Source organism: Ovis canadensis, chromosome 6 (genome assembly GCF_042477335.2).
Source record: "Ovis canadensis isolate MfBH-ARS-UI-01 breed Bighorn chromosome 6, ARS-UI_OviCan_v2, whole genome shotgun sequence".
In the NCBI taxonomy this organism is placed as follows: domain Eukaryota; kingdom Metazoa; phylum Chordata; class Mammalia; order Artiodactyla; family Bovidae; genus Ovis; species Ovis canadensis.
The window spans coordinates 133,631,937-133,644,454 of NC_091250.1; positions in this window are offsets into that span (position 1 = coordinate 133,631,937).

Genomic DNA, 12,518 nt, shown 5'->3' on the forward strand with positions numbered 1-12,518 from the left:
CACAGGGGCTGAGTCTTGACTGGAGGAAAGCCGGCACGGCCCGCTCTTGCCTCTGCTGGAACAGTGAGGGTGGAGAGAACACAGGACCCAGCTCTGCCCAATGGAGCTGAGAGGAGCCCTGTTTGGGAGGCAGGTGGCGTTTGGGAATGTTTCATATCTCCTTTAAGGAAGGCGGGGGCGGTGGGGGGGTGGAAATCCATCGTCACTGCCTCCCTTCGCTCCGGGAGGGGGCGTGTGACGGGAGCAGATGCGGCAGTCACAGCGAGGCCGAGGCGAGAGCTCTCAGGAGAGTCCCAGAAGGTCTGGCTCTAAGGCCTGCCCTTGCTGACCAAGTAAACTAATCAGCCCCACAGCCTCCAGACTTGACTCTTGTGGGCAAGATCGCCACCGCCTGCACTGAAGCCATGTTGGGCCAGAAGTTCTGTTATGGGATCCATTTCGCTCCTTAATTCAGAATAATTAAGTATCTTATTAAATATTTCTTGTGCTGATTTCACATTCTAACCAGCAAAATCTGACGTGCACAGAGACAATGAGGGCCAGTGGAGAGGATGAAGGCACCAGGATGAGGCCCCGGAGTGGACAGACTGTGGACAGAGCCTGAGGACACGCAGGCCTGGGGCACCTCGACGGCCCTGCAGTCCGCCCCAGTGGGCTGTGCGCAGCCTGCTAGCGGGTGGGAGAGACATTGGGGATGGCTAGGCGGCCTGGAGGTGGTGCTGGGGTGGTGCACCCTGGGAGAGAGACTGGGGAGGGTCACCAGGCGGCCCTGGAGACCGGCCCAAAGGCAGAAGAGGGGCAGCCTCAGGTGAGGATCTCCTTGGAAATAAGCCCTTTCCAAGTCCACCCTATGGGAAAGAAATGCATACAAGCAAAATGGCTGTCTGGGGAGGCCTTACAAATAGCTGAGAAAAGAAGAGAAGCGAAAAGCAAAGGAGAAAAGGAAAGATACAGCATCTGAATGCAGAGCAAGGAGTGATAAGAAAGCCTTCCTCAGCGATCAGTGCGAAGAAATCGAGGAAACAACAGAATGGGAAAGACTAGAGACCTCCTCCAGAAAATCAGAGATACCAAGGGAACATTTCATGCAAAGATGGGCTCAATAAAGGACAGAAATGGTATGGGCCTAACAGAAGCAGAAGATATTAAGAAGAGGGGGCAAGAATACACAGAAGATCTGTACAAAAAAGATCTTCACGATCAAGAGAATCACGATGGTGTGATCACTCACCTAGAGCCAGAGATCCTGGAATGTGAAGTCAAGTGGGCCTTAGGAAGCATCACTACGAACAAAGCGAGTGGAGGTGATGGAATTCCAGTGGAGCTCTTTCAAATCCTGAAAGATGATGCTGTGAAAGTGCTGCACTCATTATGCCAGCAAATTTGGAAAACTCAGCAGTGGCCACAGGACCAGAAAAGGTCAGTTTTCATTCCAATCCCAAAGAAAGGCAATGCCAAAGAATGCTCAAACTACCGGACAATTGCACTCATCTCACATGCTAGTAAAGTAATGCTCCAAATTCTCCAAGCCAGGCTTCAGCAGTTCAGGAACCGTGAACTTCCAGATGTTCAAGCTGTTTTTTTTTTTTTTTTTAGAAAAGGCAGAGGAACCAGAGATCAAATTGCCAACATCCACTGGATCATCGAACAAGCAAGAGGATTCCAGAAAAACATCCATTTCTGCTTTATTGACTGTGCCAAAGCCTTTGACTGTGTGGGTCACAATAAACTGTGGAAAATTCTGAAAGAGATGGGAATACCAGACCACCTGACCTGCCTCTTGAGAAACCTGTATGCAGGTCAGGAAGCAACAGTTAGAAATGGACATGGAACAACAGACTGGTTCCAAATAGGAAAAGGAGTACATCAAGGCTGTAAACCCTGGGGTCCGTGTTCCACTCCGGACGGCAGCAGCTTTCCACAGGACTCAGGTAAAAGGACACGGATGGGCCAGAAATGCTGGATAACCATCTGGAAGGAAAGCGGAAATCTTAGCAGAACCTAGGAGTTGAGAATGGGAGCAGAGATCGGCAGTGGCCGTGTGAAAGGCCTCCTGGCGGAGTGGGGATGCAGGGGACAGCACTTTCCAGGGACGTCATCTGAATGTGGGCCCTGCTGGGAGCGGCCGGCAGACTCTGGCTCATCCGCCCCCGTCTGCCCACCCGAGGAAGAGACCCTTTCCCAAGCCCCCATGCCCACTGGTGCCCACCCCCCACCCTCAGGCCCGGGGAGCCGGTGGCGTCCCCAGCTCCTGCATGGTCAGCAGCTTCGGTGGCCTTGGTTCCTCGGGTGCTCAGCGCCTCCCAGAAGGCTCAGCTCTCATCTCATGGAACAATGTGAGCTTGAAATGGGGAAGTGAGGGTCTAAGGGCCGGGGAATCTTCATCGACCCTCCCAGCAAGGGTCTGCGAGGGAGACAGCAGCTCTCCCGAGCCTGTGGGGGCGCTTCCGTGCCCGACAGGGTAGGGGCGGGGGAACCCAGGGTCTCCCCCCATTCATTCCCGAGTCACCGCCACAGCCATGCCCAGGCACTGCCACCGCCCGTTTCCTGAGAAGGAGAAGCAACTTCTGTGCCATGAGAAAGCTTCCTCGCCCCTTAGCCCCCCAGCAGACCAACTGCAACGGCACCCAGCGCTGCTGGAGGCCTCTTCCACCCTCCTCCCTTTTGGCCAAACCCTGACCTGCCATCTGGCCCCCTGGTCAGAGGCCCTGTGTCCTCAGCCTACCTGGGCCCCTCAGGATGGACTGTGATGGAAAGAGGAGGCCGCTTTCTGGGAGGGCCAGCCCCGAGGAAGGCTGGGAAGGCAACAGGAGCTGCGCAGAGGGCTCTGCAGGTGGGCGGGTCCCCAGGTGGGCGAGCGAGCGGCTGCCGCGGACGGTGGGGCGGCTCAGAGGGTGTCTGTGCCAGGTGTGGGGGTGAGGGAGAGCGGAGCCTCGGGCAGGAAGGAGGAGCGCCAGGCCCGCTGGTGTCTGTGCACCTGTCCCTGGCAGGAGCGGTCTTCCTTCAGGGCCGAGGGGAGCAGGTCTGGAGAGGCGGCCAGCACACAGCAGCCGGGGACCCTTGCGGCTGCAGGCATGCCCGGGCCACAAGGGCTGCCATTCTAGGGCCACGCTGCGCCCGACTTGACCCCCATGCCCGAAGCACCGTGTCAGCAGGAGGAGTTCTGTCTGCACAGCCAGAGCAGCGTGGCGTTCCGAAGAATCCATTACCCACAGAGACCACGCTCTTTTCCGTTCAGCCAGGTTGGTCGGAAAGCGTGGCTGAGGGGCCAGGGCGCCAGCACAGGCACACAGAGGCGCTTTTCTGGAATCCAGTGCTTGGGGACAAACAGGTGAGAAGGCAAGAAGGGCGAATCCCAGAGCAGCCATCTCCAGCAGCGCGGCAGGGCGGGCAGCGCGTGCGCAGGGCCCAGAGGAGCGGGGTCCTCCGGAACTCCAAGCCGCGACCCGCCGGCTAGAGGGGCCGCTGGCTGCGCAGGGGACAGAGGACAGCAGAGCGGAGGGGCGGGTGGCCCTCAACCTCGCCTGCTGCAGGCCCTGCTGCCCGGCCCTCGAGGCCCTCCGCAGAGGGACGCTCGGCATGCCCCGCGTGCTCCCGGAGCTGCTCTTTCCTGGCCTCCTTCCTGCCCTCGTCGGCACCTGGCATCATGGGGTCTGCTCTCTGCACCCCGGGGCCTGGCAGCCCCACAAGCCAGGCTCTCTCTCTTGTTCCCGGCCACGAGCCCAGCCGCTGGAGCGGCCCCAGCATCTGGGAAGCGCTCAGTTCACATTTCTGAATGCGTGGAGTGTGACAGCAATTCCCAGCCAAAGGGCCACTGGGGGTCCAAGTCCATCGCCCACAAACGGACGGTAGCCTCACTGGCAGCAGACTTCTCGCACCGCCAAGCAGCAGCTCCAGACACTGCGGGGAAAGAGCATGCGGCTGGAGTCCTGTGCCCAGCCGAGGGGCCCTTCAGGGCCGGCCAGGAGACACCAATTTCCCGCATGCAAGGGTTCCGAACGCTTACGCTCAAGCTCCCTGAAAGAACCGTCAAAGCAAAAAGAAAACCAAGTCTTGGATGCAAGGAGCAACGATGAGCAACTAAATCGCTGATGTTTACAGCTGTGTCTAAGGGCACCTTAGTGAGCTGGAGGGTTTTACAAATAAAGTTTTAAACAATTGTCTACGCCTTTAAAGATGATGACTTTGATTTTAATAATGATAATGATTCTACACGATATCAACACAGAAAGGGCACTCGAGCAGAGGTCCTGGGGGCAGCCCCACATGCACAGAAAGCCCTGTGAGCAGGGTGCCCCCGGAGCGCCCTGCGGCGCTGAGCTGAGGGCGCGCGGGCCAGCGCCCACCCGCAGACTTCTCCACACCTGGCATCTCCACCAGCTCTGACGCATGGGCTCATTGTTATGCTCCCCACATGCGGTACCCTGGACTTGTGGAAGCGAGCCCGAGCCCTCCAGCCCACGTGCAGTAAGCCCATCCACGGCCCCAGTCGCAGTGAAGGAGAGTGCAGCGTTTGTCGTCGGGTGCCCAGCACGGAGCCCACCAAGGGGAGTGGGCAGCCTGGGGGTGGGGGCTGCAGGCTGCCTGCTGAGCCCCTGCAGGTTCTCGGATTGGCTGCGGGTGAGGCAACCGGGAGACGTTTCCGGAATCTCAGAGATCAGGTTTCCCGTTCCAAGGGGCCTGGGGTCTGCGGTGCATCTCCTGGTCGGCAGGGTGCGTCGCGTCTCCCACTGGGCGGGGCGTTTCAGCGTGGGCATGACGGCTCAGAGACAGGGCTCAGGATGCTAGCTGCAGCCTTGGAGGAAGAGCCCGAGGCCCTCGGCTTCACGCCCACACTGCTCTTCTTTTGCCTTGCTGTTTTCGTTTCTGCGTCTGTCACTTCAGTTGAATTTGCTCTTTGAAATCCAGGGAAGGCCTAGGAGGCTGAAGCTTGTCTGTAAACAAGAGGCAGGCTGGGGACGTGGCCCCCCCAAGGCCCTGCAGGAGCCTGCTCGGATACGCTAGGGAACCAGCACACCAGTTCAAGATGGTTTTCTCTCAAGATTTTTGAATCAATGAAATGGTACAAAACAACACTTAGCCGTGAGAAAGAGGGGCTTCTGGAGGGCCTTCTGTGGGCCCTGGATCCCGAAGGGCCTGCGGTCCTGCCCGGCAGCAGGCTCCACACCTGCAGCTCCCAGGTCTGTCCGAGTTCTTTAAATCTGCTCAGATAGTGCTGTTCTTAATAAAAAATAATGCAAACTTATGATAGCAACCCAGGAAATCGAGAAGTACCAAACTTCCAAAAGCAGCTGCCAGCTCCTCACCCTCCGTCCACCTCTCACCTCGTGAGGGTCCTTTTGGACGGCACTCCCTGATGTTCAAGCTGGTTTCAGAAAAGGCAGAGGAACCAGAGATCAAACTGCCAACATCCGCTGGATCATGGAAAAAGCAAGAGTGTTCCAGAAAAACATCTATTTCTGCTTTATTGACTATGCCAAAGCCTCTGACTGTGTGGATCACAATAACCTGTGGAAAATTCTGAAAGAGATGGGAATACCAGACCACCAGACCTGCCTCTTGAGAAATCTGTATGCAGGTTAGGAAGCAACACTTAGAAGTGGACATGGAACAACAGACTGGTTCCAAACAGGAAAAGGAGTATGTCAAGGCTGTAAACTGTCACCCTGCTTATTTAACTTCTATGCAGAGTACATCAGGAGAAACGCTGGGCTGGAAGAAGCACAAGCTGGAATCAAGATTGCTGGGAGAAACAGCAATCACCTCAGATATGCAGATGACACCACCCTTATGGCAGAAAGTGAAGAGGAACTAAAAAGCCTCTTGATGAAAGTGAAAGAGGAGAGTGAAAAAGTAGGCTTAAAGCTCAACGTTCAGAAAACGAAGATCATGGCATCCGGTCCCATCACTTCATGGCAGATAGATGGGGAAACAGTGGAAACAGTGCCAGCCTTTATTTTTTGGGCTCCAAACTCACTGCAGATGGTGACTGCAGCCATGAAATTAAAAGACGCTTACTCCTTGGAAGGAAAGTTATGACCAACGCAGACAGCATATTGGAAAGCAGAGACATGACTTTGCCGACAAAGGTCCATCTGGTCAAGGCTATGGTTTTCCCAGTGGTCACGTAGGGATGTGAGAGTTGGACTGTGAAGAAGGCTGAAAGCCAAAGAAGTGATGCTTTTGACCGGAGGTCGAGGCCCCCAGCGGCTCCGGGGCAGCCCTTCCTGCCGTCTGGCTTCCAGGTGCCTGGCGGCCTGGGGCCGTCCTGGGCCGGCCGCCGCGGCCTTGCTCTCCCCGCCTCCCTCGCCGGGGGCTTCTCTGCGCCTGCGTGCGCCTCCCCTGCTGCTCGTGAGGCCGTCTGCCAGCGGGGCTCGAGCCCACCTAAGGACCTCGCTCCAACTTGCCATCTGCAGAGACTCCCGCGTCCGCAGCAGGCTGCGCCCGCCAGAGGGCGCAGGGTGGGACATGCCTCTGGGCAGGACCCCGGTCCCTGCGCACCGGTCATTCTGGGTCTCTCTCAGAGCGAGCTTCTGGTGTGAGCCAGGGCCCTCCGTGCGGCCCGGAGCCCGCCCCCGCCCCCGCCTGCGGCCCGCGCTCTTTCTCAGTCGCCTGCGCCGGTGCCGCCCCCCCAACCCCACGTGGCCACTCTCTGCCTTTGGTTCTGTGCCTGAGGGTTTGCACCACAGTCTGCTCCCGATGACTCCTGGGCCCGGAGATCCTGAGCGGATCCAGGCCTGCAGGACCGCCCTGCGGCCCGGGGGAGAACCGGCTTCCCGCCCCCGGTGGGTCTGGGGGTTCCGGCGGCACCTGTGCTGGGAGAGGAGCTCTGCTCGCTGAGCCGAGGCCCTGGCGACTCGAGTCGGCGGGGCTCTGAGCAGGCCCCGCCTCGGCTGCCACCGCCCAGTTCTCAGCAAACACCCCCTCACTGGGAAGCGCAGTCTTTCCTTCCCTGCGGATGAGCCCTGCTGGAGGAGGTCCAGCTGTTGCTGTGGGGACAGCGCTTGCTCCTCCGCCCTTGCTCCTCCGCCCTGCAGGCAGGACCGTCCTGAGTCAGCTGTCTTCAGGGCCGCAGTGCTGGGGCACTCATACCCCCCAGACTCCTGTCACAGCGGGAGGGAGAGGAGAAGGAGGCCGGAGGGCAGGAGGCAGAGGGGGAGGAGGGTGGCAGGAGGGGACAGACTTAGCAGGATTTTTGTAAAACGTGAACAAGGAGTAGCTATGGTCCAGGTTGGAGGAGGAAGTGGCAACCCGCTGCAGTATTCTTGCCTGGAGAATCCCATGGACAGAGGAGCCTGGCGGGCTGCAGCCCACGGGGTCACAAAGGGTCAGACACGATCGAAGCGTCTGAGCACAGCCAGGCCCAGGGTCCAGGCGCCCGCAGCGCAGCCCGGAGCCTGGTGTAGGTGTGCTGCAGACACCTCCTGCGTCGCTGCGTGCGTGCGGTTCTCTGCACTGCATCAAGCTCAAGAACCCCACCAGCCCTTTTCAAAACAACACCGTGAGCAGCGGCCAGCTGCAACCTTGGGCTTCACAGTCCCCCACCCACACTCACTTAGCTTCTTCCAGCGCCGGCCCGGATCCTGGGGAAGCGTGTTCTGCCAGCAGGCCACATGCTGCCTCGCTGAGCCCGCAGCTGTAGGCCGCAGCTCACAGTTCCAGTGCTTGGACCTGGGCCGCAAACCCCAAGCAAACTCCGAATAAATGCCTCCTTACGACAACCAGGCCTTCTTTCTTGGGAACCAGAGGGAAGAAACAAGCAACCGTTAGGGCTTTCGGTCCTGGGGGGCTGACAGCCCTGGCTCCGTCCTGCCTTCCTTTTGGCACTGGGCTCTTTGCCGTGGACATGTGTGACCCTGGGTGGGGTTGAGATTTGATGTCAGGTGATGAAGGAAGTGCATCAGAGAGGCCCCTCCTCCCCTTCGCACCCTGACCCTGGCCCCAGCAGGACCCCTTGGTCCACACACTTGTGATCTGTGACGAAAACAACCTATGGGGGTGGGGACGGGACTAGGCAGGAGCACAGTTTTGTGAGCTGCTGAGACTGGGCACATTAACTCAGACTAGATTGCTGGAAATTAAGATGCTGCTTGTGACGCACGGAACAGCCAAGAAGATAACAAAAAGCGTATGTCTGTGTCCCCTCCTCCCCAGACCGAAACTACCTAAGACAAAGAGAAAGCAAGCAGCAGAGCTGGCGGGAGGAAGTCCTTGTGTATCAGTGATCACACTAAATATAAGTGTGCTGAATTCTCTAAGAAAATAGGCCCCCAAAGTGGAAACCGCTCAGATGTCTATCAACTGAGGAAGATAACACAATGTACGTCTATACAGTAGAATTTTATCCAGCCAAAAAAAGGAGCCATGCACTGACGCACGCCACAACACGGATGAGCCGTGAGCACATCCTGCTAAGTGAGAAGAAACAGACGCAAAGAGCTCGGCACTGCAGGACTCCATTCAGACAAGGCGTTACACAGGCCACGGAACCACAGAGCCTGGACTCGGCTATTGGGCCGCAAAGAAGGCTGAGCACCGAGGAGCTGATGCTTGTGAACTGTGGTGTTGGAGAAGACTCTTTAGAGTGCCTTGGACTGCAAGGAGACCCAACCAGTCCTTCCTAAAGGAGATCAGTCCTGAATATCCACTGGAAGGACTGATGCTGAAGCTGAAGCTCCAATACTTTGGCCACCTCATGCAAAGAGCCAGCTCACTAGAAAAGACCCTGATGCTGGGAAAGATTGAGGGCAGGAGGAGAAGGGGACGACAGAGGATGAGATGGTTGGAGGGCATCAGCAACTCAACGGACATGAGTTTCACCAAGTTCTGGGAGATGGTGAAGGACAGGGCAGCCTGGTGTGCTGCAGTCCACGGGGCCCCAGAGTCCACGGAGCCCATGGGGTCAGACGCAATTGAGCGAACAACACCATCACGACTATAAGCAAGTTCACGGAGATACTCACCTGCAGAGCGATCTGAAGTCGTCAGGTCTGCGAGCTGGGGGAGATGTGGAGAGCCTGCTGCACAGACACAGGGCTCCTCATCAGCTCTGTCCGGTTGCTCAGTCGTGCCCGACTCCTGGCGACCCCATGGACTGCAGCACGCCATGCTCCCTCGCCTCTCACCAGCCCCCGGAGCTTGTGCAAAGTCATGTCCACCGAGTCGCAGATGCCATCCAACCACCTCCTCCTGCCTCCAGTCTTTCCCAGCTTCAGGCTCTTTCCTAGTGAGTCAGCTCTTCGCATCAGGTGGCCAAAGCTTTGGAGCTTCAGCTTCAGCATCAGTGCTTCCAATGAATATTCAGGACTGATCTCCTTCAGGATGGACTGGCTGGATCTCCTTGCAGTCCAGGGGACTCTCGAGAGTCTTCTCCAACCACAGCTCAGAAGCATCAGCTTCTCAGACAGACGTGTCTGAGACCAGGGGAAGCACCACAGCTGTGCGGCCCCTTCCCCCACCTGCTGGCTCTCCATCCTCACCCTGTGCTCAGCCCCTGGCTTATGCTAATCAAACCAACAAAAATTAAACACAAAGAAAGAATATTAAAAGCAGCAAGTGAAAAGCAACAAGTAACATACAAGGGAAACCCCATACAATTAACAGCTGATCTTTCAGCAGAAACTCTGCAGGCCAGAGGGGACTGGCAGAATGTGTTTAAATACTGAAAGGGGAAAACCTACAACCAAGATTACTCTAACTTGCAAGGATCTCATTCAAGATTCATGGAGAAATCAAAAGCTTTTCAGACAAGCAAAAGTTAAGAGAATACAGCAGCACCAAACCAGCTTCACAACAAATGTTAAAGGGACTTATATAGTCAGGAGACACAAGAGAAGAAAAAGACCTACAAAAACAAGTGCAAAACCATTAAGAAAGCTGCAATAGGAACACATATATTAATAATTACTTTAAATGTAAATGGATTAAATGCTCCAACCAAAATACACAGACTGGCTGAAGATAAAAACAAGACCCAAATATATGCCATCTACAAGAAACCCACTTTAGACCTAAAGACGCATATAGACCGAAAGTGAGAGGGTGGGAAAATATATTCCATGCAAATGGAAAGCAAAAGAAAGCTGGAGAAGCAATCCTCATATCAGGCAAAATAGACCTTAAAGTAAAGACTATTACAAGAGATAAAGAAGGACACTACAAAGTGATCAAGAGATCAATCCAAAAGGAAGACATAACAATTGTAAATATCTATGCACCAGGTCATGGCATCCGGCCCCATCACTTCATGGCAAGTAGATGGGGAAACAGTGGAAACAGTGGCAGACTTTATTTTGGGGGGCTTCAAAATCACTGCAGTTGGTGACTGCAGCCATGAAATTAAAAGACGCTTGTTCCTTGGAAGAAAATTTATGACCAACCTAGACAGCATATTCAAAAGCAGAGACATTACTTTGCCAACAAAGATCTATCTAGTCAAGGCTATGATTTTTTCCAGTGGTCATGTATGGATGTGAGATTTGGACTATAAAGAAAGCTGAGTGCCAAAGAATTGATGCTTTTGAACTGTGGTGTTGGAGAAGACTCTTGACAGTCCCTTGGACTGCAAGGCGATCCAACCAGTCCATCCTAAAGGAGATCAGTCCTGAATATTCACTGGAAGGGCTGATGTTGAAGCTGAAACTCCAATACTTTGGCCACCTGATGCGAAGAACTGACTCATTGTAAAAGGCCGTGATGCTGGGAAAGATTGAAGGCAGGAGAAGGGGACAACAGAGGATGAGATGGTTGGATGGCATCACCGACTCAATGGACATTCTTTGGAGGAAATGATGCTAACTAAAGCTGAAGCTCCAGTACTTTGGCCACCTCATGCGAAGAGTTGACTCATTGGAAAAGACTTTGATGCTGGGAGGGATTGGGGGCAGGAGGAGAAGGGGACGACCGAGGATGAGATGGCTGGATGGCATCACGGACTTGATGGACGTGAGTCTGAGTGAACTCCAGGAGTTGGTGATGGACAGGGAGGCCTGGCGTGCTGCAATTCATGGGGTTGCAAAGAGTCGGACACGACTGAGCGACTGCGCTGAACTGAACTGAGCTGAGCGGACATAGAAGGAGTAATTGAGTGTGCTGCTGCTGCTGCCAAGTCGCGTCCGACTCTGTGCGACCCCAGAGACGGCAGCCCACCAGGCGCCCCCATCCCTGGGATTCTCCAGACAAGAACACTGGAGTGGGTTGCCATTTCCTTCCTACAATAATGGTAGGAGACTCTAACACCCCACTCACACCAATGGACAGACCATCAAAACAAAATCACTAAGGGAAAACAGTCTTAAATGATACATTAGATGAGACGGATCTCATCGATATCTTCAGGCCTTTCCATCCAAACGCAAATGAATCCACCTTCTTCTCAAGTGCACATGGAACATTCTCCAGGATAGACCATACTTGGGTCACAAATCAAACCTTAGTAAACTTAAGAAAATTGAAATAGTATCAAGCATCTTTTCTGACCACAATGCTTTTGCATTGTGCAAAATTGAAATATTATCGAGGCATCTTTCCTGACCACTTTTGATATCAATTACAAGAAAAAACTGTAAAAAAAAAAAAAACCACATGGAGATTAAATAATACATTTCTAAATAACAACCAGGTTACTGAAAAAATCAAAAGGGCAATCAGAAAATGCCTAGAAACACATGGCAAGGAAAACACAAGTCAAAACCTGTGGGACACAGCAGAAGCAGCCCTAAGAGGGAAGTTTACAGCAACACGATCCCACCTTTGGAAACAAGAAAAGCGTCAGACAGACAAGCTAACCTCACACAGAAAACAACTGGCAAAAGGAGAACAAGCACCCCCAAAAATTAGCAGAAGGAAAGAAATCATAAAGATCTGAGCAGGAGTAAATGGAAAAGAAATGAAAGAAACCATAGTTGAGGTTAATAAAAGTGAAAGCTGGTTCTTCGAGAAGGCAAACAAAATTGATAAACCTTTAGCCAGACTCATCAAGAAAAAATGAGAAGAATCAAATCAACAAAATTAGAAATTAAAAAGGAGAGGTTACAACAGACTGCAGAAATTCAAAGGGTTTAAGAGACTGTTTGGAGAAGGCAGCGGCCGCCCACCCCAGCACTCTTGCCTGGAAAATCCCATGGACGGAGGAGCCGGGTGGGCTACAGTCCGTGGGGTCGCAAAGAGTCGGACACGACTGAGCGACTTCACTTCACTTCTTCACATGTCTACTGGCATGTAATCCCTACTCTCAAGAAAATCATGGGGAATCTTATATTTTTGTTTTGCCGTTACTGGGTCTGTTCTCTTTGACAATGGTGTCTATTAATAGGATATCTATTCCAAGGAAAGTGCAAAATACCATCCATCTCAGACCTTCAGTCCTAGCCAGATCGGGAAGCCAAGGCCGAGACGTGCTGAATATTTCAAGGCCTCATAACTCCTTGGCAAAACTTTAAAGTTTGATGATCCATTATCAAAATGACCCCCATCATTTGTTTAGTTACAAATAGGGAATCCACATTATAGAGCGGTCA